At 37.1% G+C, this 22,717-nt stretch overlaps 1 pseudogene; it reads left to right on the top strand.

Annotated features, from left to right (window-relative positions):
* Nucleotides 1-4,264: 4,264 nt before the first annotated feature.
* LOC141583711 (tyrosine-protein phosphatase non-receptor type 11-like) lies at nt 4,265-22,604 on the top strand (annotated as a pseudogene).
* Nucleotides 22,605-22,717: the final 113 nt, after the last annotated feature.

The following is a 22,717-nucleotide window of genomic DNA, read 5'->3' as shown; positions in this document are numbered from 1 at the left end:
ACCTGATATTTCAATGAAGTCAGCTACTCTAGATACCTCATGTAAGAGGATCATGCAGTATTTGTCTTTTTGTGATTGGCTTATTTCACTTAGCATAATGACCTCAAGATTCATCCGTGTTGTAGCATGTGTCAGATTTTCTTTCCCTTGTAAAAATGAATTGTTTTCCTCTGTGTGTGTGTGTGTGTGTGTGTGTGTGTGTGTGTGTACACAATTATATCACCCTTTCTCTATATCACATTTTAGTGTGATGGCTAGGAAATCATAGCCAAATTCAATAACAGGAAGGTTTTCCCTATGTTTTCTTCAAAAAGTTTTATAGTTTTAGGTCTTATCTTTAGGTCTTGAATCCATTTTGAGTTAATTTTTACATATGGTTTAAACTAAGAGTCCTACTTAATTCCTTTTTATGTAGATACCCAGTTTTCTCAGCAGAATCTGGAAAAAGACTGTCCTTTTCCCATTCTGTCATCTTGACACCTTTGTTGAATATCACTTGACCATATATGTGAGGGTTCATTTCTAGGTTCTCTTTTATATCCCATTGGTCTATATATATTTGTCTATTCCATATACCTGTCTTTTGCCATTACTACACTGTTTCGATTATGGTGACTTTGTAGTAAGTTTTGAAATTAGAAGGTGTGAGATCTCCAACCTCTTCAAGATTGTGTTGGCTGTTTGGGCTCTGAGACTTCATGTGAGTTTCAGGATGAATTTTTCTCCTTCTGCAAAAAAAGTGCCATTGGGATTTTTGTAGGGATTGCAAGAAACATTAAACATGTCGATCATTTTCTGAAGTATGGACCTGTTAACAATGTTAAATCTTCTAATTAATAAGCATGTCATATCTTCATTTGTCTCTTCTTTAAAAATCACAAAGCATTGTTTAAAGAAATTAATGTACAAGTCTTTCATCTTTCTTTAAATTTATTTCTACATATTCATCCATTTTTATGTTATTGTAAATGGAATTGTTTTCTTGACTTCCTTTTCGGATTATTAATATAAAAACACAATTGGTGTATGTGTATTAATTTTGTTTTCTGCAACTTTGCTGAATTCATTTATTCTAATGATTTTTTGGGGTAGAATTGTTAGGGCTTTCTACATGTAAGATCATGTTGTCTGTGAACAGACATAAGTTTACTTCTTCCATTCAGATTCAGATAACTCTCATTTCTTTTTCCTGAATAGTTGCTCTAGCTAGAACTTTCAGTACAGTATTAAATAGAAGTGGCCAAAACATAACTTTTTTTTTTTAATTGCATTTTAGGTTTTGGGGTACATGTGAAGAACATGCAAGATTGTTGCATAGGTACACACATGGCAGTGTGATTTGCTGCCTTCCTCCCCTTCACCTATGTCTGACATTTCTCCCCATGCTATCTCTCCCCACCTCCCCACCCCCTGGTCCCCCATTTCCCCCCAACGGACGCCAGTGTATATCTTGTTCTCATTCTTAGAAAGCTTTCAGTGTTTCACCATCAAGCATGATATTATCTGTGGGGTTTTCCTATATGACCTTTATTATGTTGAAATTGATTTTTTTTTGTTTCTTGTGTATTTAATGTTTTTATTATGAAACTCTGCTCAGATAATGTTGACATCTTTCTTAAATTTGATCTGAGCTCTCACTGACTGTCTTTTTGCCTCGTTTTTCCCCTATGTTTGTGTCACTCTTTCCTATTGCCTTGCATATTTTTATTTTCTTGTTAAAAAGTGGACATTCTAGATATATATCTCATAATTACATCAATTCTGTGCCCCTTGGGTCTTGTTTTTGTTGTTGTTGCTTGTTTGTTTAGTTATTTGGCTAGACTATTTCAGTGAGTTGTTTATCCTCCCAAGTGTGAAGCCTTTGGTTTTGCTCTTCACATGGAGCAGCCTTGGGTGTGTGCACAGTTATCCTGGCCCTGGTACTGTCTGTTTTTCTCATTAGTTAGGCCTTTATTTTTTGTCATAGCCAGATTTTAGGCCCCACTCCTTGCCAGGTGACCCTTCTATTCTTATAGACAATTCCCTGGGGCACGAATTTTTTCACACTATGATCCAATTAAGCTTGAGCAGGGTAGCTTCTCTGAGGTTTATTCTGACCCCAGGAGGGATCTTAGATTTCTCTGCTCTCTCTGGTGAACTGGCCTATGGTTTGTTGTTGTTAATTAAGAAAACCTATTGTTTTTGAGAGCATTCTAAAGCTTGAACTTCTCTACCCTCTGTTTGAAAAAAAGGTACAGTAGTTCATTTGGGGAGAGTTTTAGAGCTCTGTTCTTAGGAACTGCCTCTCCCCTTGGGTAAAATCTTTAAGTCACTCTTCTGCAAGCTGGATGGGGAAGTCTTTCTCTGTTTTGGAAGCTGAATTGAGCTTGTATGAGGGTGATGGGGGCCCTAATTTTCTTTGACTGCTGCACATGGGATCTCTCTGTCCTATGAGTGGGTACCAGTTAGAGGAAGGGATCTCCCCACCTTTCAGATGCCCTCACCAGGAATTTAGCCTCCTCCACTCAATTGGAGGGCATGAGAAATGCTAGGGATCTAAGCTGTGGATAAGAAATTGTATCCCTTCACCGCAGGCTGAGGGGAGAGGGAGCCCTGCAGTCTTAACCACATCCATCCAGAGTAGAGCTTCTGTCAAGCTAAGTTGAGATTAGGGGAAAGGGAAGGAGTTACCTTGCTTTTTTTCTTTTCTTTCTTTCTTTTTTTTTAAATCAAGTCGTAGTAGATTTTTTTCGAATAATATTTTTTTGTTTTACTGTATGCCCTTGTGACAATTTTCACCAACTGTTTTCTTTCAAATAGCTTTTATTGGTCATTTTTATTTCAATAAACTGTCACTTTATAAGCATTCTCATGTGACTGTCCCAGATGATCCTTACCAATTTTTGATCACTTATTTTCTGGCACAATGATATTTCAGGCTCTCCTGTCTTTCACTGCCCCAGTCTGGAATGTAACCAACTTCTCACAGCATCTTCTTTTCCATTCAGAGAAGAGTATTTACAAATTAGATCTGTATGCCAGCTCTGCTATTTGCTATTCTGTAGTATCATTGCTTTCAGTCCCTTTCAAGTTGACAGAGCTAGCAGGAAAATATGTATGTATATATATTCGTTCCGATACCTTTAATTTCAGTGCAGTGCTACAAGTTCCTTCCTCTTGTTCCTGTGTTCTTATTCCACAGTGAGAAATCAGAATAATACCAATATATTTTTTTATTTGTGCTATCTTACAATAAATGTGTTAAGAATTGACACCAATACGGTTACCAGTAATAAACCTTAAGTAAAATTTAAGATTCCTTTGCAGTTGACACTGTTCTTATATTCTCCCTTGGAGGATAAAACAGCATACTTGGTTCAAGATATATTTGATTTAATATTAAAAAACAATGTCGATGTTATTAATTTGATACACAACTTTTTTAAAGTTAGTTTCCGAATTCTATCCTTTCTAATTTTAGATTTTGAAGATGTAAAATCTTAACATGATTTAAAGTAAAAACTATACAGTCCCTGTTCCCACTCATTTTATATAGGTAACACTTTTATTAGTTTCTGGTTGCTCCTATATTTGTTTCTTTTTGCAAATTTAAAATTATTATAATATTAAATATAGACCAGGCATGGTGGCTCATGCCTGTAATCCTAGCACTTTGGGAGGCAGGGGTGGGAGGATTGCTTGAGGTCAGAAGTTTGAAACCAGCCTGGGCAATATAGTTAGACTTTATCCTTATGGAAAAAAATTAAAATATATAATATTTGTATTCTTATTTTTTCTTTTTTCTTGCACTAAAGTTTGCATACTATAAATGCTGTCTTGCAACTTCCTTTTATATCTTAATATGATGTAGCAATGGTAACATTTTACAGAGAGCTTTACTTTTTAAAGTGCTGAATTGTTTAAATTGTTCCATGTAGAAATATATCAAAATTTAATCAGCAAAGTTTCTTTTTTAAAAAAACAATATACATATTTATAATAGAGAAGGCATCTTGCTATGTTGCTCAGGCTGATTTTGAACTGCTGGTCTCAAACAGTCCTCCTACCTCAGTCTCCCAAAGTGCTGAGATTACAGGCCTGAGCCACTGTGCTTGGCCATTCAATGCATTTTCTAACCAATGGACATTTGACTTGCTTTTCATACTTGGTACAAATAACACTATTTTAACACTATTTTAACTGTTTTAACTATCTTACTATTTTAACTATAATAACACTATTTTAACTTATATCTAATTTTTTCTTTTTTTGAGATATATTCAGGTTAAATTCCTGAACGTAGGATTTCTGAATCAAAGCTTAAATACATAGCTAGTTTTGTTAGATACTACCAAATTCCCTATCATAAGGGAATTTATTAATTCCCTAGGGCTATAATAACAAATTACCACAAACTGGGTGGCCTAAAACAACAGATATTTATTCCCTCACTGGAAGCTAGAAGCCTAAGATTAAGGTGTTCGCAGAGCTATGCTCTCTAAAGAGTCTAAGGGAGGATCCTTTCTTAACTCTTTATAGCTTCTAGTGGTTGCTGACAATCTTGGAGTTCTTTGGCTTATAACTGCATAACTCCAACCCCTGCCTCTGTCTTCACATGGTGTTCATCCGTGTGTGTGTGTGTGTGTGTGTGTGTGTGTGTGTGTGTACAAACTGTATATTTCTGAATTTAGTAAGGATACAAGATATTGAATTAGGGCCCACCTTAATCCAGGATGACCTCATCCTAACTTCATTACATTTGTAAAGACTGTATTTCTAAATAAGGTCACATTCATAGATACTAGGGGTTAGGATCGAACATATCTTTTGGTAGGACACAATTCAACGAACTGTAATGTGCTACCCTTTTCACTGCCATTTGCTACAAAAGAGTGTCTGCTTCCTCATTGTCTTCACAAAAGACAGTGTTGCCAAATCATTGATGTATTTGCTAACTATATAGGTCCTACACGATATCTCAGCGTTTCTATTTCTCTTATTATGAAAGATGTTGACGATCTTTTATATTTTCATGCACCATTTTGTCTCTTTCTATGCTGTAATTGAAAATTTCAGACTTTCAGAAAAATAGAGAGCACACTTTAATGAGTGCATATTTCTGACATCTGGCTGAGTCGTCAACATTTTACCAATCTTGTTTTATGCTATCATTCATCTATAAGAACTTTAATATGTAACTAACATCTAGAACTTAATAAAAAAAGACAACGTAATAGCAATACCACCATTATACCTAACAAAACTATAAATTATTCCTTAATTTTATCAAATCCCAGTTGAGCTGAGGTTGTCTAAAAAATCTTTTTAGTGTTTCTTTAATGTATTAACTGAAGGCATAGGGCAAGATTGTGCCTACTGTCCTTTTTCATTTTAAAGTTCGGAGATTTACTCTCCAATTCATAATAAACGAAGAGAAGCCTTTCTATTGTAAGCCTTGAACTACTGCTGCGTAATGATCTCATTACTTACTGGTGAATGCCACAGAGCACTGGTTCCAAGATCTCTTCTTCAGTTTGTAATAGTCTTATTTATTGTGTTACCATTAGATTGTTATCTATTTCTTCCCTGGAAATGCGACTTGGTTCTGTAATGGGACTTTGTTCTGAAACCATTTTTCAGATATGACAGTAGACTATAATGTCACCTTAATTTTGCTGTAGGCTTAATAGGGAGTGAAAAATGTCATTGGTGGTGGTATGATTACAGGCCCATCATTTTTTTTCTCACTTGCTATATCCTATTCTTCCAGAATCTTGACTTTACCTTTTCACTGTTCCCCACATATCTGCATTACTGCTACAAGCTATGTGCTATCCCTTCTAGACAGAGTCAGACTTGCAGGGTTCAAAGTTCCCTTCTGCCATTCACCAACTATGGTATTGGGTACCTTTTCCTTATCTGTGAAAGAGAAAACTAGGATATCATGGGGGCGATGGCGGTGAAGAGCGGGGGCAGAGGAGGAACAAGCCCGGCCAAGTGCTTGCTCTGCCTTGAGTCCAGTCCTGAGCAGGCCTCCCTCGGGCCAGCTTAATGTAACCGAGCTCAGCGGAGCCTGAGCAAGGAGCGGGTCCATCGTGGAGACGGAGGGCGGGAGGAACATGATGCTGCTGAGATGGTTTCACCCAAATATCACTGGTGTGGAGGCAGAAAATCCACTGTTGACCAGAGGAGTTGATGGCAGTTTCTTGGCAAGGCCTAGTAAAAGTAACCCTGGAGACTCCACACTTTCCATTAGTAGAAATGAAGCTATTGCCCACGTCAAAATTGAGAACACCGGTGATGACTGTGGCCTGTATGGAGGTGAGAAGTTGCCACTTTGGCCGAGTTGGTCCAGTGTTACACATGGAACATCGCAGGAAATTAAAAGAGAAGAATGGAGATGTTTCTGAGCTTAGATATCCTCTGAACTGTGCAGATCCCACCTCTGAAAGGTGGTTTCACAAATACCTTTCTGGAAAGGAAGCAGAGAAAGTATTAACTGAAAAAGAAAAGCATGGTAGCTTTCATGTTTGCGAGAGCCAGAGCTGCACTGAAGATTTTGTTCTCTCCGTGCGCACTGATGATAAAGGGCAGAGCCATGATGGCAAGTCTGAATTGACCCATGTCATGATTTTCTGTCAGGAACTGAAATACATGGTGGTGGAGGAGAATGGTTTGATTCTTTGACAGATCTTGTGGAACATTACTAGAAGAATCCTATGGTGGAAACACTGGGTACAGTACTACAACTAAAGCAGCCCCTTGACTCGTATAAATGCTGCTGAAATAGAAAGCAGAGTTTGAGAACTAAGCAGATCAGCTGAGACCATGGATAAAGTAAAACAAGGCTTTTGGGAAGAATTTGAGATACTACAACAGGAGTGCAAACTTCTCTATAGCCAAAAAGGGTCAAAGGCAAGAAAACAAAAATAAAAATAGATATAAAAACATCCTGCCCTTTGATCACATATCAGGGTTGTCTTACACAACAGTGATCCCAGTGAGCCTGTTTGAGATGACGTCAATGCAAATATCATCCTGCCTGAATTTGAAACCAAGTGCAACAATTCAAAGCCCCCAGAAAGTTAGATTGCCACACAAGGCTGCCTGCAAAACATGGAGAACGACTTTTGGTGAATGGTGTTCCAAGAAAACTCCCAAGTGATTGTCATGACAACAAAAGTGAAGAGAGGAAAGAGTAAATGTGTCAAATACTGGCCTGGTAAGTATGGTTTAAAAGAAAATGGGGTCATGTGTGTTAGGAATGTCAAAGAAAGTGCCACTAATGACTTTATGCTAAGATAAAGTTTCAAAGGTTGGACAAGAGGGTATGGAGAGAACAGTCTCGCAACATCACTTTTGGATCTGGCTGGACCACAGAGAGCCTAGCCACCCTAGGGGAGGCACTGCAGTGCTGGAATTGGCCAGACAGGGATGTTCTTTGTGATTGATACTCTTATTGACATCATCAGAGAGAAAGGTGTTGACTGCAATATTGACATTCTCAAAACTATCCAGATGGTGCAGTCTCAGGTCAGGGATGGTCCAGACAATTTATCTATGTGGTGGTCCAGCATTATATTGAAACACTACAAGGCAGGACTGAGGAAGAGCAGAAGAGCGAGAGGAAAGGGCAAGAATATACCAATATTAAATATTCTCTAGCAGACCAGATGAGTGGAGATCAGAGCCCTCTCCTGCCTTTGTACTCCAATGCCACCCTGTGCAGGAATGAGAGAAGACCATGCTAGAGTCTATGAAAATGTGGGCCAGATGCAGCAGCAGAAAAGTTTCAGATGAGAAAACCTGCCAAAACTTTGGCGCAGAAATAGATGAGGACTTTGACCCTCTCCCTAAAAAGATCAAGAACAGATGCAAGAAAGTTTATGTGAAGACAGAATTTGGACTTGGAAGGCTTGCACTGTGGATGACTACTTTTTGATAAGCAAAATTTGAAACCATTTAAAGACCACTGTATTTTAACTCAGCAATACCTGCTTCCCAATTGCTCATTTCCTCAGACAGGAAGAAATCATCTCTACAATGTAGATGTTATATTTTATGGAATTTTGTTTTAAATTGAGGAAGCAGTTAAATTGCGTGCTATCTTTTGCTGATTATGGGGATTCAAATTCTAGTTGTGTTAGCATTTATTGTGTTACCATTGGATTGTTATCTATTACTTCCCTGGAAATAGAGCTTTTTTTGTTTTTCATTTTATAACTTTAACCAGTTTAATTCCTTTCTCATTGTAGAGAATGATAAAAATAAATAAATTTGTAAAAAGTAACAACATTTTAGAAAAGTGAAAACAATCTTATTTATTATCATGTATCCAGAAGTGGATAATTTATTTTGATGGTTTCTATTTTTGGCAAAATGAGAATTAAGCCAGTGCCTGAGACTGTCAGAAGCTGACTTGTCTGCCTTTTCATTGTCATTAAAGAGTCATAGAAAAAAAATCATGGATATTTATGAATTAAGATAAAAGGTGCGGCGTTTTTCTTTTTCTTTCTTTTTTTTTTTTTAGCTGATGACCAATTATAGTTTGGCTGTTGACTGAGATGGTTGTGGTGGGAAAACATTTGCCGTATTTTCTTTGCATTTGAGTAATTGTCTTGTATTTAGAAAAAAGATAACTATGAATGACCAGTGTTTTGGGTTGTCATATGTTGCTGACAAACTTAACCCCAAAACTTTAGTGGCTTAAAACAACCCCACTCCAACTGTTCTTCAATCTGAGCTGGCCTCAGCTGGGCTGTTCTTCTGCCAGCCTGCAGGTGGCCACTCATGTTCATCAGGTCGGTGTAGAGGCTGGGATGGCCGGGCTTCTCTCTCTGCCTGTAATCCTGAGTCCCTCCGTCTCTACATAGTCTGTTTCAGTGGCCTGTCTGGCAGGGCTGCTAGAGCTGACACCCAGCTCAGAGCTCCCAAGAGCTTGAAAGCAGAAGTGGCCAGGCCTTCTGAACACTGAAGTCCAGAATTGGCACAGCGTCCCTTCTACTGCCCTCTATGGATGATGATGATGATTTTTTTTCTTATCAGAAGAGAGCTGGAGTATGCTCTCTGTTTACTGAACAAGTCACAAGTCCAGCCCAGATTCAAGAAAAGGGTATGAAGTGGAGGTGCATTTAATTAGGGGGCCACTAGACTAACAGATGGTCATAGCCAGTGTCATGGGAAAGCAAGGATATTAACAAAAGTAGAAGTTGGTAGTGACCTTGGGAATCCGAATCTGCTTACAGTAGCTGGGACAAGCTGAAAGTCAGACTGAGAAATAGAGGGCCTTCAAGAAGCTTCCTAAATAAATTCTGCCAGTACTGAGCCTATTTTTGGAAACAGCACTTGGGGAAACTGACCCTTTGAAGATGGATGTATTTAGGGACACAAGGCTTTTGAAAGCAGCACCACCCCATCACATTTCCCATACTTGAGAAATGTGATGCTTTCTTAATGCCACTGGTTTTTAGCCAGGCCACAGTGAGAAGGAACAGCCCTAACAGGCCTCTAACCGGGTTGAATGATCTCATTTTTGTTTTAGCTAACTAGTAGAATCTGCTAATGTTCTACCTTAAGTGCCTTTTCCAAAGACATCCCTCTTTGCCTCCTATGTTGAATCATAATTCACTGTGGATATTTCAATGAAAATATCATTGGCTGACTTTTTTAACAGTAATAAAATGCTAAGGCATCTTTGCTGTAAAGTTATGGTCTCCTTGGACTCTACTGACTTTGGCTCCTGGGAGGAAGGCCTAGATTCTGGCCTGGTAGTAATTCCTTTCTGAGGTCTCTCAGTCCCTTGAGACCCTGAGGTAGTGTGGCTGTCATTCTCACAGATAAAATGTACATTAGCCCCCTCTCCAGCCCCCCAATACTAACTGAACTTTGAATTGCTTCAGAACACAGGTATGGCCTAAAGGTATTCCCTTATTAGGGAAATGTCATGACTACTATCTTCTTGTCAAACTTATAAAGAAAAAGATTGCAGTTCAGTATTTGCAGCATGAAGCTTGAATCCTGAATCCTGTTTTTATAACTGCATTGTTACATTGACTCATTCTCCATTTTGCTTTGGTTTTGTCCTGACTTGACTTTGGGGGTAAAATCTTTCACCAGCACACAAGAGTTTGATTTGTACAAATACATTTCCTGTTTTAACATCTCTGCCTATTGCTTAACATCAGTTGTTTTTATACTCAGAATGGAAATAGCTGATCTTGACTAGCTTTGTTTAAGATACTGATTTCATTTAGATTTCTCTCCATGAGGTCAGCAAACTATCATGTTCTTATGTAAACTTAGGCCAAGGCCAGAGTTTTCATAGTCCCTAGGTTGCTAAGGCTTATGTGTTTGGTAAAAGAGTGATTGCAGATTCTCAGATGAGGTTACTTTACATGGGTTTTTAAAACAAGTAGTAGAAATGAAAGTTCCAAAGAGATGGTTTCTGAGGAAATAAAAGACCCCAGGGCCAAAGCAGTCAGTAATGGGTGAATGAGATTATTTGGAAAGTTGGTGTGACAGACACGTGGATGCTGAGTACTATGTTGCTGGTAGGTATTAAGTATGCACAATTTTCCATGGCTCACTAAGGATTTTACAATTATAAGCATAGAATTTTATATTTTGGGGTAAAAGAATTACCTGGCACATGGCATTGGGGTTTTAAAAAAAAGTCAAATTTCAGTCTTAATTTTTTTAAAAAAAACTAAAAGGTGCTTCAAGTCTAGTGTGTGGGCCTTCTGAAACTTATGGTCATCTCTCCCACTGAAATGAAGGTATTTTCAAATGTGTCTAAGTAAGGATGAGAAAACATGGGTAGGACTTTCTGCTGTGTGTGCATTCTTTAAAGAGCCCAGTTGCTTTGGGGAAACAGCCGAGAAAATGATCAAGATTATTTTTAGAGGTTATATTACTGGAGGTTTTAACAACTAGTAACATCTTGAGTTATTTTTAGTTCGGGGGATGTGAAAAGGTTTGCAATTGTGAAGTGTTTGGTTGTAGCTTAGTATCTACAATGGAAACTTAGACTGTAGACATAACTACAAACCCAGTGCAGTTTTTGTTTTCTATATGTTGTTGGATTTTATTTCTCCTTTGCTTATGAAGTTTAGTTTGGCTGGATAGTTTGAAATTCTGGGTTAAACATTCTTTAAGAATATTGAATATTGGCTCCCACTCTCTTCTGGCTTGTAGGGTTTCTGCAGAGAGATCTGCTGTTAGTCTGATGGGCTTCCTTTTGTAGGGAACTTCCTTTCTCTTTGACCTTAACAATTTTTTCTTTGTTTCAACCTTGGTGAATCTGACAATTAGTGTCTTGGGGTTGCTCTTCTTGAGGAGAATCGTAGTGATGTTCTCTGTGTTTTTTGCATTTGAATGTTGGCCTGTGTTGCTAGGTTGAGGAAGTTTTCCCGAATAATATCCTGAAGTGTGTTTTCTAACTTGGTTCCATTCTCTCTGTCACTTTCAAGCACCCCAATCAATCGTAGGTTTGGTCTTTTCACATAATCCTATATTTCTTGGAGGTTTTGTATATTCCTTTTCATTCTTTTTTCTCTAATCTTGTCTTCATGCCTTATTTCAGTAAGTTGATTTTCTTTCTCTGATATCCTTTCTTCTACTTGATTGATTCAGCTATTAATACTTGTATATGCTTCAGGAAGTTCTAGTGTTGTGTATTTTTCTGCCCCATCAGGTCATTTGTTCTTCTCTAAACTGGTTATTCAAGTTAGCAGTTCCTGGGATCTCTCCCAGTCAGGAGGCATGGGGGTTAGGGACCCACATGAGGAGGCAGTCTGTTCCTTAGCAGATCAGCTGCTCTCTTCAGAGCCAGCAGGCAGGAACATTTAAGTGTCCTGAAGCTATGCCCACAGCTGCCCCTTCTGCCAGGTGCTCTGTCCAAGGAAGATAAGCTCCAGACTCGGGCTGCTGCCTTTCTTTCAGAGATGCCCTGCACAGTGAGGAGGAAACTACAGAGGCAATCTGACCACAGCCACTTTGTCGTGCTGTGGGGTGAGTTCGACCCAGTCTGATCTTCGCAGCTTCCTTAGATGTCAGAGGAAAACTGCCTACTCAAGCCTCAATCACGGCAGATACCTGTCCCCGCACCAAGCTTGAGATTGTCCCAGATCTGCTTCAAACTGCTGTACTGGCACTGAGAATTTCAAGCCAGTGGTTCTTAGCTTGCTGGGCTCCATGGGAGTGGGACCCAGTGAGCAAGACCACTTGGCTCCCTAGCTTCAGCCTCCGTTCCAGACAGGGGAGTAAACGGTTCTATCTCATTGGGGTTCCAGGCACCACTGGATCAGGGGAAACAAAAAACAAAACAAAAACTCCTGCAGCTAGCTCAGTGTCTACCCCACCACCTAGTTTTGTGCTTGAAACCCAGGGCCTTGTGGTTGTAGGCACACAAAGGAATCTCCTGGTCTGTGGACTGCAAAAACCATGGGGAGAGCGTAGTATCTGGGTTGAATAGCACAGTCCCTCACAGCTTCCCTTGGCTGGGGGAGGGAGGGTCCTGGCTCCTTGCACTTCCCAGATGAAGCAGTGCCTCTGCTTCTCTGCTCATCCTCCCTGGGCTGCACCCACTGCTTAACCAGTCCCAATGAGATCAGCTGGGTACCTCAGTTGGAAATGCGGAAATCCCCTGCCTTCTGCATTGGTCTTGCTGGCAGCTGCAGACCGGAGCTGTTCTTACTCAACCATCTTGCCAGATCCCAGAAGGAAACTCTTAATACCTCTTCTCCTCTCCTTTACTTGAAGATTTTTCCTGTACTTTCTAGGAGATAGTAGTCTTAGAGAGAAGACGATTTACTTAGTTTTCTTTATAGAATAATAACTTAATTGGATGAAGAATCAGAAAAATCCACTGGCCCAAGTTTTTGTAGGAGAGGAAAATATTTTAAAATCCATTAAGATTCTTCCCTCATGTGTGGCCTTTCCTCTGGTTTCTTGCAGTTTTTTAGACATCTGTCTATAAAAGATGTTTCTTATTTCTTCTTCTGCCCCTCATGTGGTAAACACACTAGGGTATAGATTTTTGGTGATCTGTCCTTTCTCCCTACTTCTCAAATGATTCTCTGGTATCTCTAATTATGACTGGGTAGGTAAAAATAGGACTGATAAAAATATTTCTGGCCAGAGATCTGAGCTGCATTGGCCATTCTACTTCACCAGGGATCTTGGTACTCAACGACATAAATACACTATTTTAAAAAAATTACTACATATTTCTCTAATTAGATTATCTGGAGGATTTGGGGGGACCAGTTGGTATCCTGTAAAACTCTCACTCCTACAATAGCTCCCAAATGCCTATCATATCAATCCTATTTTTTTCTGCCTGTTTTTCAGAACACTCTGAAATCTAGAAAAGGAAAAATTACATATTTAGGAAACCCCATTAGACTAATAGCAGACTTCTCAGCAAACATTTTAGAAGCCAGAAAAGATTGGGTCCTGTTTTTGCCCTTTGTTAAGGACAAGAATTTCATATCCTGCCAAACTAAGCTTGATAAATGAAGGAGAGATAGTCTTTCCGAGACAAGCACATGCTAAGAGAATTCATCACCACCAGACTGGTTCTACTAGGAACACTTGAGAATAGTTAAGTATGGAAATGGGAAAACAATACTTGTTACCATAAAAACACATGTAACTACAAAACCCACAGACCCTATAAAGCAAACATACAATTGAGATTGCAAAGCAACTACCTAATAACACTAGGACAGAATAAAACTTCACATGTCAATATTAATCTTGAAAGCAAATGGTCTAAATGCTTACCTTAAAAGACAGAGTGACAAATTGCATTAAAAAACCAGACCCAACCTTCTGCCTTCAGGAGGCCCATCCCACTTGTAATGATACCCATAAACTCAAAGGAATGGAGAAAGATCTGTCATGCAAATGGAAAACAAAAAACAATAGGAGTTCCTATTCTTGTATCATAAAATGGACATTAAAGCGATACTAGTTAAAAAAAAAACACAAAAACAAAAAGGGGATTATGTAATTGTAAAGGGTTTAATTCAATAAGAGACTTAAATATCCTAGGTTTATATGCACCTAGCATCAGAGAACCCAGATTTATAAAACTTATACTACTAGACTTAAGAAAAGATAGTTACACAATAATACTGGTGATGGACTTCAACATTCCACTGGCATTAGGTAAATAATTGAAGCAGAAAACTAAACTCTGGACTTAGACACTTGGCCAAATGTACTTCATAGACATCTACAAAATATTCCACCCAACAGTCAGATGATGCATATTCTCATCTATGTGTGGAATTTTCTCTAAGATTGACCACAGTCTTGGTCATAAAGCAAGTCTTAATACATTTTTTAAAAATTGAAATATATAAAGCATCTTAGACCATAGTGGAATAAAATTAGAAATTAATACCAAAAGGAGCTCTCAAAACCAGACAAATACATGAAAATTAAACAGCTTGCTTCTAAATGACTTTTTGGTAAACCAGAAAACCATACAAGGATGAACAAAATGAAAAATTGGTTCTTTGAAATGAAAAACAAGATTGCTAGGCCAGTAGCTAGCTTAACCAAGAATAAATATGCATGATCAGAAATTACAAGGTGATAGTGCAGCTAATACAAGAGAAATACAAAAGTTCCACAGAGACTACTATAACATCTTTACATGCCAAACTAGGAAACTCAGAGGAAATAGATAAATTTCTAGATACATACAACCTGCCAAGATTGAACCAGGAAGAAATCGAAATCCTGAAGAGACCAATAACAAGTTCCAAAGTTGAATCAGTAATAAAGTCTACCAACCAAAATAAGCCCTGAACCAGATGGATTCACAGCCAAATTCTACCAGATGTACAAAGAAGAACTGGTAACAATGTTTCTAAAACTATTGGAATAAATCAAGGAGAAAGGATTCTTCCTCAACTCATTGTAGGAAACTGCCATCATCCTAATACCAAACTCTGACAGGGACACAACTGAAAAAACTAGATCAATATCCCTCATATAAAGATAGATACAAAAATTCTCAGCAAAATAGTAGCAAACCAAATCCAGTAGCATATTAAAAAAGATTTTATCATGATCAAGTGCACTTTATTCTTGGGAGGCAAAGATGGCTCAATAAATGTAATTCACCACATAAATAGAAATAAAAACCGTATCATCTCAATATGTAAAAAACACTTTTGAAAAAATACAACATCACTTCCTCATAAAAATTCTGAAAGAATTTACTGAAGGCATCAAAGGAATGTACCTCAAAATAATCAGCTGTCTATGACAAACTGCAACCATCATTACACAGAGTGGGCAAAAGTTGGAAGCATTCCCCTGAAGACAAAGATGCCCATACTCACCATTTCTATTTAACATGGTACTGGAAGTCCTAAAGAACAATCGGGTAAGAGAAAAAAATAAAAGGCCTTCAAAAAGGAAAAGAGATAGCCAAATTATCTTGGTTCACTGATGATATGATTCTACACTTAGAAAACCCTCACCATTCCTCCAAAAGACTTCTAGACCTTATAAATTACCTCACTAAAGTTTCAGAATACAAAATCAATGTATAAAAATCAGTAGCATTTCTATAGACCAATAATGTTCTGAGAACCAAATCAAGAGTACAATCCAATTTATAATAGCCACACACAAAATAAAATAATTAGGCGTACATTTAACCAAGGTGGTGAGAAATGTCTACAAGGAGAATTACAAAACACTGTTGAAAGAAATCTTAGATGACACAAACAAATGCAAAAATATTCTATGCTCATGGATTATAAGAATCAGTATTGATAAAATGATCATACTGCTCAAATCTAAAGGCATCAAAGGAATGTACCTCAAAATAATTCAATATAATTTCTATAAAATTACCAACACAATTTTTCACAAAATTAAAAAAAAATTCTAAAGTTTGTATGGAACCAAACAGTAGCTCAAACAGACAAATCAATTCTAAGCAAAAAGAACAAGCAAAGGCATAACATTACCCAACTTCAAACTATACTACAAGGCTATAGTAACCAAAACAGCCTGATACTGGTTCAAAAAATAAACATAGATCAATGGAACAGAATAGAGAACCCAGAAATAAACCTGCACACCTACACCCATTCAATCTTTGACAAAGTTGACAAAAAGAAATGAGGATAGGATTCCCTATTCAATTAATGATGCTGGGAGAACTTGCAAGCCACATGCAGAAGTTTGAGGCTGGACCCCTACCTTTCACACCGCACACACACACACGCACACACAGAAAACCCAATATGGATTAAAGACTTAAATGTAAGACTCAAACTATGAAATCCTAGAAGACAACCTAGAAAACACTCTTTTAGATATTGGCCTAGACAAAAAATTTATGACTAACACCTCAAAGGCAAATGCAATACAAACAAAAATTGACAAGCAGAACCTCATTAAAGAGCTTCTGCACAGCAAAATAATCAATAGTGTACATGAGGAAACCTACAGAATTGAAGAAAATAATTGCAAACTTTGTATCAGACAGATCAATATCCAGAACCTATAAAGAACTTAAGAAAAACGCAAGTAACAACATTAAAAAGTGGGCAAAGGACATGACCAAACACCTCTCAGAAGAAAACACAGAAGCAGCCAAAAAACATAAGAAAAAATGCTCAACATCGCTAATCATCAGAGAAATGCAAATTAAAACTGCATTGAGATAGCCATTTTGTCTGGTGTGAGTTGGTGTTATTAAAAAGTAAAAAAAAAAAAAAAGTTGGATGCAGAGAAAAGGGAATGCTTATATACTGTTAGTACAAATGTAAATTAGTACAACCTCTATGTAAAATAGTTTGAAGATTTTTTCAAAGAACTAAAAATAGGACTGGCATTTTTTCCAACAATCCCACTACTGGCTATTTACCCAAAGGAAAAGAAATCTTTCTATCATAAAGTCACCTGAATTTGTATATTAATTGTAGGACATTATTCAGTTACGTGTGCTACAATAAACATGCAAGTTCAGGTGATGGAATCAACTTAAATTTCATTCAAGGGTGATTTAATAAATAAAATATTGTACATATATACCATAGAATATTTTGCAGCCATAAAAAAGTGTCAAAATCATGCCCTTTCCAACAACATGGATTCATCTGGAGGCCATTATCCTAAGTGAATTAATACCAAATTGGAAAATCAAATACCACATGTTCTGATTTATAAGCATAAGCTGACAATGGGTTAACACGAAGATAAAGATTGAAACAATAGACTGGGGGGAGAAAGGAGGGAAAGGAGAAAAAGCTACCTATTGGGTATTATGTTTACTATTTGGGTGATGGGTTCAATAGAATCCCAAACTCCAGCATTATGCAATATAGCCATGTAACAAACCCACACATGTACTTCCTGAATCTAAACTAAAAAAAAAACAAAAAACAACTCTTTATAATATTATTCCACTAATTCAATCTTATTGGTTGAATGTCTATTTTATTTCATCAACTTGACCTTATGAAGATAACATACAGAATCTTCCCAATAGCCCTATATCAGGTGTCCCCAAACTACGGCCCACGGGTCGCATGTGGCCCCCTGAGACCATTTGTCCGGCCCCCCCGCCGCACTTCAGGAAGGGGCACCTCTTTCATTGGTGGTCAGTGAGAGGAGCACAGTATGTGGCAGCCCTCCAATGGTCTGAGGGACAGTGAACTGGCCCCCTGTGTAAAAAGTTTGGGGATGCCTGCCCTATATGTTGGTTTGATAGAAAAACATATAAATAAATAACATACATAATGTGCTAAATAGTAGAGTTGAAAGATACTACGTGAACATGAAAGATAGCAGTAAGTTGTTCTTGGAGAGAGACAAAGGGACAGCATCAAACACACACACACACACACACACACACACACACACACACACACATAGAGAATGGCTGATAAAGAGTTTGTGAGGTAGAAATGTTGGGAGAGGGCATTCTAGGTAAGGGGAACAGCACAAAAAGTAAGTCATGAAGTTTATATTCCATACTCCATGTGGGTCTCTGTCTACAAGCTATGACTCCCTGCATGTGTTTAAGCTGCTGGGTAAACTTGTGAAACTTGCAGAAGAAATCAACTTAATACACATTAGATAATCTCTGTCAGAGGCTAGTCAAGATCTTTTGTGGTTCCAAATAAATTTAAAGCAATTCTGAACATAAAGCTCGAGATATTAAACTACCAGACCTCACAATATACTACAAAGCCATAGTAACCAGAACAATATAATACTGGCATAAAAACAGACATATAGACCAATGGGACAGAACAGGGAAGCTGGAAATTTATCCACATATCTACAGCCAGCTAATTTTTGATGAAGCTACCAGTAACACTGGGGAGAGGATAGTTTTTTCAGTAAATGGGGAACTGGATATCCATATGCAAAGAATAAAACTAAATCCCAACCTCTTACCCTATACAAAAATCAACTCAAAATGGTTCAAAGGCCTAAATGTGAGACTAGAAATTATAACATTAGCAAAAGAAAACATAGAGGAAATGCCTTAGAATGTTTCGGCAAAGATTTTATGAACAAGACCTCAAAAGCACAGGCAACAAAAGCACAACTAAACAAATGGGATTATATCAAACTAAAAAAACTTATTACAGCAAAGAAACAATCCTTAATGTGAGATGAAAACTCACAGAATGGAAGAAAATATTTACAAACTACCTATGCAACAGGGGTCTAATATCCATAATTGACAAACTCATAACAAAAAAATCTGATTTAAAAAAATGGGCAAATGATCTGAATAGACATTTCTCAAAAGAAGACATACAGCTGACCAAAAAATATGTGAAAAATGCCTAACAGCAGTAATCATTAGAAAAATGCTAATCAAAACCACAAGGTGGAAATGTCCCCTCACCCCAGTTAGGATGGCTATTATCAAAAAGAAAAATAATACATATTTGTGAAAATGTGAAGAAAGGACTCATAAACTGTTGGTGGGAATGTGAACTAGCCCAGTCACTGTGGAGAATAGTATGAAGGTTTCTTAAAAACCACAAATAGAACCATCATATGATCTAAAAATACTAATACTGGGCATTTATCCAAAGGAAAAGAAGACAGTATGTTGATCAGACATCTGCACCCCATGTTTATTGCAGCATTATTCACAATAGCCAAGATATGTACTCAACCTAGGTGTTTAACAATAGATGAATGGATAAATGTAATACACACACACGGACCCACGCACCCACCATGGAATACAGCCATAAAAAGAATGAAATTCTGTCATTTGTGGCAACATGGATGAAACAGGAGGACATTATATTCAGTGAAATATGTCAGGAACAGAAAATTGAACACCACGTATTCTCAAGTGGAAGCTAAAAAAAAAAAAAAAAAAAAAAAAAAAACAAAAACTTGACCTCATAGAAGTAAAAAGTAGAATAGAGGATACCAGAGGCTGGGAAAGGTAAGCAGAAGAGCACAGTGGGAAGAGAGATGTTAAAGGATACAAAACAACAGCTAGATAGGAGTAAGTTCTAGTATTCTTTACCACTGTAGGATGACAATAGTTAAGAACATATAACATAGTTTCAAATAGCTAGAAGGAGAATATTGACTGAATCCAACACAAAGAAATGATAAATATTTGAGATGATGGATATACTAACTACCCAGATTTGATCACAATACATCATATTTATAAAATAACTATCCCATGAATATGTACAATTATTGTCAATTAAAAACAATATGTAAAAAATCTGAAGGTTATTTTTATTTTTGTCTGCTGCTATAGGAGAGAGCCAGGAAAAATGTCTTCTCTTTAATAAGAGGACATACACAACATGTACAAGGGAGGATCGATTGCCACAAGGCTCTTAAATTCATTTGCAGAGGGATGAGTTAATTACCACAGTCTTTGGTGAATTCATTTACAGTGAAAAAAAAAAAATCAGTTTCCTGTAACAAACATTCTATAGATTATAGTTTCTTGTAACAAATTCTTTTATAGATTATGCAAACAAGTAAATTTTCTCATGTAAATTCCCTATAATTAATGAAAGCAATTTTCCATACAAAGAAGCTTTGTAATCATCATGGACTTCAAGTTTAAAAATTATATTCCATGGAAAGCAAATAAATAATGAACAGAGAAAAACATTTATGGTTAACAGTCGAATATGTTGGAGTACTTTGATACACATTTAAAAAGAACTATAATTCATCATATCAAGAATTAGAGTACATGGAGACATAGATCATCCTAGTTTTTCAGAAGTGCTTTGATTTTTTTGTATTTCTGTGATCAGAATATAAATTTCTTATAATCCTATCTTTTTTACTGTAAAGAGCAATAGCCCACTCAGTACTGAATTACTAGTCTCTCTTCAAAGATTTTCATCAAATATAATTGTAACTTCTATTTTTATAAATTTGGTCAGTAAAAAAACAAAGTCATAAGTTTCTGTTTTCAGCAATCTATATTCTCAAATCCTAGATAAGACTTTGTGATTGATTGGATATGTGGATGGTAGGATCTGGTGAGGAAAATAACAGAGTTAAGATGATACTGAGTCTTCTCTCCTGGGATACTTTATAGATGGGGCTTGGGGCAGGAATAGATAATATTGATTGATGGAGAAGAAAAGAAAATGTTGAATTCAGCTGTGGATAGGTTAAGTTGGGGGTACTTGTGGCATAACAGCAACATAGTAAGTTTTCTTTTTTTTTTCAAATAAAATTTTGTGGAATATCTCAAAATAGAAATAAGAATGAAGTAGGTATCAGAGTTCCTGATTGCTACCTATTCCAATATAACCTAACCATGTTCTGACTCTCTGGAGTGGTCTTAGAGTTCTGTATAACATACTCCAGAAAACTGGATTTAGTCCACTACTCACCTTTCATAGGTGAGGAAATTAAGACGAAAAGTAGCTTGTTGAAGGAGACAATCTCAAATAATTAATGACTGGGTCATGAGCAGAACTCAGGTCTCCTGGCTCAACTGGTCCCTTACTCTGTTTAGAGTGTCTTGTCTACAGCTGGACACACAGTAATGTAGGATGGTTGAAAGATGTAATACTTCCAAGTGCTTATGGGCTGACTGAATATCATGCCTGATTGCCTACCGTTTTTCCTTTTTAGCTTGATAGTTTAAAACTGGAATACTGAAAGTTTCAGAGATTTAATTCTGATTATATTACTACAAGTCAAGTCATTTTATAAATATATCACAGTAAAAGCATTCTACATGTACTTTGAGCTAGCAGTGATATTCCCAAGCCTCAGGTCACTATGTGTTTGCTATATAAATATTTGTTGCATTGAGCTGCCATTATGACAAAAAAAAATCCTTAGGGTTCATTAGAATGAAATATAAATCATGTCTGGTAGGATTGATGACAATAATAAAGTTATAACATTAATAAATACTGTTTACAAAACTTTTCCACGTACATTATTATATTTTCATTCTTTAACAATCCTTGGGGAGAAGGTGTATTTCTCAATTTATAAACACATCAACTAAGGCTTAGATGACTTTATTTCAAACACTAAAATTCTAGCAGAATTCATCAGATCTGCCAAGTAATAAGATCATATCACTTCAAAGCACCATATTCTAGAGATGAGCACCTGAATAGAAGGGTGTATAGGTACTATAAATATAAAAGTCGACATTCATCCGTTTGTTAATTCATTAAGCATTTATTGAGCACCTTCTGGGTACCAGGCCAAAAATCTAAGCAAGCCTAAAAAGCATGGTTAAACAAGAAAACAGTTGCCATTTTCAAGAATTTGACAGTGCTAATACAGCTAGATTTAAGCTGCAGGAATAATTCGCCTGGAGACAAGGCATACTGTTAGCAATCAGACAGGAGCAAACAAACAAACAAAAAAACACAAGAATTTTTACAGCCTGTGGTATAATGCCGACAACAAGGACAGGAGACCGGTTCCTCTGTTGTAACAATTAATATGTGTGAGTTCCTAGCATACGCCAGCATATGATGATAATATGCAATGTTGAGAATAAGCTATGTTAACAAACTAGACACATTTAGAGTCTTGCAATTTAAATAAGATGAAAGACTGTATTCTGCCCTCGGGCCTATAGTCTTAGATGTTGCTTTAGCAGGAAGTAGAAACTTGGTAGATGATGCTTAGCAGAAGTTTCCCTTTTACATATGAGCAGGAAATAACTGACCTTGAGATAAGAATTTTCTGTCTGTCACGCCTCTCTTTTCCTATTCCTGTTCTCAGTCCCCAGCCCAATCCTTGAAGAAAGTCTCATACATTGGGAAGAAAGTAGGGACCATGTAGAATTACATGTGTGGTCTATTTTTGCTTCAGATGATGTAAAATATTTAAATGTTATTAACTTTTTAATACTAGGTGCTAAATGTGCATAAGATTAAAATGTTAATGAAGAGAAGTACAATGATCAAATATAAACCCATACATTGTAAAATTGAAACTAGCATTCTTTTATTTTTTATTTTTTTTTTTTTTTGAGATGGAGTTTCACTCTTGTTGCCTAGGCTGAAGTGCAGTGGCATGATCTTGGCTCACTGCAACCTCTGTCTTCTGGGTTCAAGCTATTCTCCTGTCTCAGCCTCCTGAGTAGCTGGATTACAGGTGCCTGCCACTGTGCTGGGCTGTTTTGGTATTTTTAGTAGAGACTGGGTTTCACCATGTTGGCCAGGCTGGTCTCGAACTCCTGATGTCAGGTGATTTGCCTGCCTCA

This window comes from Saimiri boliviensis, chromosome 2 (assembly GCF_048565385.1).
Source record: "Saimiri boliviensis isolate mSaiBol1 chromosome 2, mSaiBol1.pri, whole genome shotgun sequence".
Classification (NCBI taxonomy): domain Eukaryota; kingdom Metazoa; phylum Chordata; class Mammalia; order Primates; family Cebidae; genus Saimiri; species Saimiri boliviensis.
This window is presented reverse-complemented; position numbering and strand designations above follow the sequence as displayed.